Consider the following 4,933-nt stretch of genomic DNA (forward strand, 5'->3'; position numbering starts at 1 on the left):
AACTTGGGCTCGGTAGGGACATGCCCGTGGCACACGCCCGTGTTTGATTACTTCAGGCCGTGCTCGAGCCTGCCAAATTGACACGGGCGTGTGGTCTGCCCGTGTGAGGAGGTCTAGGCCGTGTTGATTTTGTACATTGGCCCATTTTTTCCATTTTTGGCCTGTTTCTTGTTCTTTTCGCTCTCTTATGCTCTCCTAAGTATAAAACATGAAATTAAAGCATTAGGAGCATCAAATTCACCAATTCTAATGGGAAATCATCCATAACATGCATTAAACATGGGGTAAAAATATGTATAATTTATGGTTTATCAATGACTAGAAAAAACCCGTCAGGACCATTACTTTTTGACAGTGAGATTGATCGCACAGTTCTCAAAAACCAAAGAGAAATAAGGTGAAGCCTAAGATACACAGAGAACAAGCAAGAGGACGATATCCAAACCACAACCGAGGAGATGGTTGAAAACCAAGAAAATCCGCTACCTCCTGCGATTGCTGTTAATCAAAATCCTATTCTGCGCACTATGTATGATTATGCTAAACATAATTTAACAGGAACTGAGCCAAGTATAGTTAGACCTGCTATTACTGTAAATAATTTTGAACTGAAACCTAACACAATTCAAATGATACAACAGTTTGTTCAGTTTGATGGTTTGCAGGACGAGGATGCCAACGCTCACTTGGAAAATTTCCTAGAATTTTGCGATACCTTTAAACTTAATGGCGTTTCTGATGACGCCATTCGCCTTTGGTTGTTTCCCTTTTTGTTAAGGAATAAGGCTAAACAATGGTTGAACTCGTTACCACGAGGGTCAATCATTACTTGGGAACAAATGACCAAAAAATTTTTATTAAAATATTTTCCACCGGCTAAAACAGCCAAATTACATAATGATATCTCTTCTTTTGTACAGATGGATTTAGAAACACTCTACGATGCATGGGAGAGATACAAGGAACTTTTGAGAAGGCGCCCTCACCATGGGTTACCACTTTGGCTACAGATTCAAACATTCCATAATGGCCTGAATCCTTCGACTCGGCAGATGATTGATGCAGCCGTTGGAGGAACTATCAATAATAAGACACCTGAGGCAGCTTACAAATTTATTGAAGAGATGTCACTGAATAACTATCAGTGGCAAGTTATTAGAACAAAGCCAACAAAAGCAGCCGGTGTTTTCAACCTCGACGTAGTTACTATGCTATCTAACCAAGTAGAACTCTTAAATAAAAAGATTGATGGTTTGTGTAGTTCTACTCAGGTACATCCAGTGATGAGGAACGATTCGAATGGAGGAGGAGCATGCACAGAGTATCAACCCTTCAACCCTAGCATCGAGGAGGAACAAGTCCAATATATGGGTAACCATAACTCTAGATCCCAAAATAACCCATATAGTAACACTTATAATGCATATTGGAGGAACCATCCCAATTTCTCGTGGGGCGGTCAAGGAAATCAAAGGCCACAACATCCTCCGGGTTTTCAACAACCACCTTACCAGCAATAAAAGAAGCCAAACCTTGAGGAGATGCTAACCGAATTCATCTCGGTGTTAGAAACTCATTTTCAAAATACTGAGACAACACTCAAAAATCAACAAGCATCAATCCAGGGGCTCCAAACTCAGATTGGACAGCTCGCTAAGTTAATTTTCGAACAACTACAAGGTAGCCTGCTAAGCAACACTGAATCTAACCCAAGGGAGCAACTCAATGCGATTTCCATTCAAGATGAGGAAGGGTTAGTTGCAAAACCAAGGCCAAAAACGGTGGTAAGCAAAGGTAAGAATGAGGTCGGCCAAAATTACCCAAAGCTAGTAAGTCCAGAATATAAACCTAGTGTGCTATACCCCAATGCGACAAGGAAAGACCACTCAGATGAACAATTTGGTAAATTCCTTAAACTTTTAAAAAAACTACATATTAACCTACCGTTTATTGAAGCACTTTCGTAGATGTCGAACGCAGTCAAATTTTTAATAAAGCTTCTAGCAAATAAATGAAAGTTAGATGAAAGGTCACATGTGGAGCTGAACGCGGTTTGCTCAGCCATTCTTCAGAATAAGTTACCCAACAAACTAAAAGATCTAGAGAGTTTTACAATTCCTTGCTTAATTGGTAGTTTAGATGTTAATAATGCATTAGCTGATTTAGGGGCTAGTATTACCGTCATGCCTTACAAAATGTTTAAACAACTAGGTCTTGGGAAACCCAAATAGACTACAATGAGCAGTCAATTAGCAGATAAAACTATAAGATTTCCTAGGGGTATTATTGAAGATGTGCTAGTTAAAATCGATAAATTTATATTTCCTACTAACTTTGTTGTTCTAGACATAGAGGAGGATAGCAACACTCCTTTGATTTTAGGAAGACCCTTTTTAGCAATTGCTAGAATGATTATTGATGTTGGCACTGGTGAGCTCACACTTCGTGTGAGAGACCAAACAATCACCCTTCAAGCTCACAATTCCGATAACACATCAAAAATTGAAGGTGATTGTCTAAACCATTCTACTAAAACTGACAATATGGTGCAACCTACTTTGCAGGAAATGAGTTTGAAGGAAGTACATGAGCCATTTTCAAGAAATAGTAGTGGACCTATTCATGAAGAACGAAGGCTACAAATCGAGGAGCTAGATGAATAGCAGACACATAAACCGAGAACACACAATAAACCAAAACTACACTAGAACAAGCTCAATACCTTTCCAAATCAACTTAAGGTTGGAGATAAAGTTTTATTAGATGTCATAAATCCTTACATTGTCACTGCCAAATCGAATGAAGAAATTCCTTTTACGGTACTTAGCATTTTCCCATTTCGTACAGTCGAGGTTAGTCATCCCAAGTTCGGCACTTTTAAGGTAAACAATACCTGCCTAAAACCTTATTTTGATGAGATTCATAGCAGGAATAAGGAGTATAAACTCCTTAAACCACCATGACCATTCAATAGAGAGGTAAGTCGAGCTTAGACTATAAATAAACGCTTCTCGGGAGGCAACTTGAGCACTAACTGTATTAACTTCTTTAAATTTTAGTGTTTAATACCTAATTTACTAATGGAGCTCTTGAATACAGGTTTACCACACAGACACGGCCAAGCACACGGGCGTGCTTAGGACCGTGTGGAAACAGGGCAAAGATTTTCCCTAGCACGGGCTACGATAAAACACCACAGCCATGCGACATGGCCGTGGGCGAACCTGCTAAAACAAAATGGGTGTGCGACACGCCCATGCCTTGAAACCGTGGCCGAACCTGTCAAATTAGCACGGGCGTGCGACACGCCCGTGCCAAACAACCGTGGGCGAACCTGCCAAAACAACATGGGTGTGGACTTTCATACACAGGTGTGGCAGAAGTGAACAAAGACAGACACGGTCGTGCGACACGGCCACGCCCGTGCCAAACAACCGTGGGCGAACCTGCCAAAACAACATGGGTTTGGACTTTCATACACAGGTGTGGCAGAAGTGAACAAAGACAAACACGGTCGTGTGACACAGCCGTGTGCACCAATATGCCCAAGGTACACGGGCATGGGGAAATTGTCAGGCGCACCAAAATTCAAAAAAACGTGAAACACATGGGCTAAAATTGGGGAACACGAGCGTGTCCCATGGCCGTATATCCCAAAATCTATAAATACCTTTCACTATTCATCATTTTCTTCACCCAAAATCCCTAACCCTAGCCGCTGCAAGTCCACACGGTCGCCCTACCACGCTCGTGCGCTACTTCCAACCCCATTTTTGACACTCATTCTCCTCTTTCTAGCGTTTGTTTACTCTTTTCTCTTTTATTTTACTGATTTCTAATGCTATTTATTATAGTAATCTACATTTTTCATGTTATTTTTATCTTTCTATCACTCAAATTTTGTATCTAAAGTAGTTATCATCTTTTTCATGTTGAAGTTCTTACTCATTGCATGATCTATCTGCCCATTTGACTAGTTTAAAGTGAATATTTATGGTTAGGATAATAGAAATAGTCATACCTTTTAGGTTGACATTTTCCATCAATAAAAAAAAATGCTACATAGAATTATTTGCCATTATCATGCTAATGATGCACCATAAAATTAGTTGTTTTTGATTAAGTTTGCTAGTAGTTGTGACTAAGACTATTAGTTTTAATTTATGACTTTTGCCTTTTTAAATTTGTTTTTGTCTTACCTTGAACATTCATCACGATGAAATAATGGTTTTGTTTGCAGGTATACCATGTCGTCTTCACGAGGAAAGAAAGCTGTCATCCCTACTTCAAAGAAAATGAAGGGATCGTCATCTTCCTCGGGTCCTACCACGAAAATTCGTCACCCTTTCCTGCACTTCCCCATTGGGCCCCAAGAAGAACTTTTCCAGATTCTATGGGCCCGACCCTTGGAAGTGGGCCTCTGTATAGATTGGGCTGCACTAGAACAAGTCCAACTCGCGGATGCAATTCGGGCCCTCCTCACCACCTATCCTTGGGGACTTTTCTTTGAAATTGTCGAACCGAAAAATCTCGAACTCACGATGGAACTCTGCTCAACGTTCCATCTTTAGACCGTGATGGCCTACTTTGATGACCCGGTAACAATCCAATTTCGCCTTAGCGGTCTAGTCTGCCAATTGAACGTCTTAGAGTTTGGAACCGCACTGGGCCTATACACTGAGGAGTTCATGGAGGAGAATGAACTCCACGCTCTCAATCGCCACATCCATCACTGTGACAGCCCTAAATTGACCCTAGTCAGAAAGTGGTTTCGGGACCACAAAATGGAGTCTTATAAATAATTAAAGATTATATTCTGTGTTTATGATGTGTGTAAATGCTTGTGTGATAGTTCCATACTTTAATTTGGTCAGTGTATATGAAATTTATTAGTAGGGACTTATGTGAGACAATTTAGAAATATGCTAGGCAA

At 40.4% G+C, this 4,933-nt stretch overlaps 1 non-coding gene across 1 annotated transcript; it reads right to left on the bottom strand.

The window, feature by feature from the left end:
* Positions 1 to 888: 888 nt before the first annotated feature.
* LOC128295960 (small nucleolar RNA R71) lies at positions 889 to 994 on the bottom strand. Its single transcript, XR_008286508.1, has one exon. It is a non-coding gene; the product is annotated as a small nucleolar RNA R71 (small nucleolar RNA).
* Between the last annotated feature and the right edge of the window lie 3,939 nt (positions 995 to 4,933).

Source organism: Gossypium arboreum, chromosome 7 (assembly GCF_025698485.1).
Source record: "Gossypium arboreum isolate Shixiya-1 chromosome 7, ASM2569848v2, whole genome shotgun sequence".
Classification (NCBI taxonomy): domain Eukaryota; kingdom Viridiplantae; phylum Streptophyta; class Magnoliopsida; order Malvales; family Malvaceae; genus Gossypium; species Gossypium arboreum.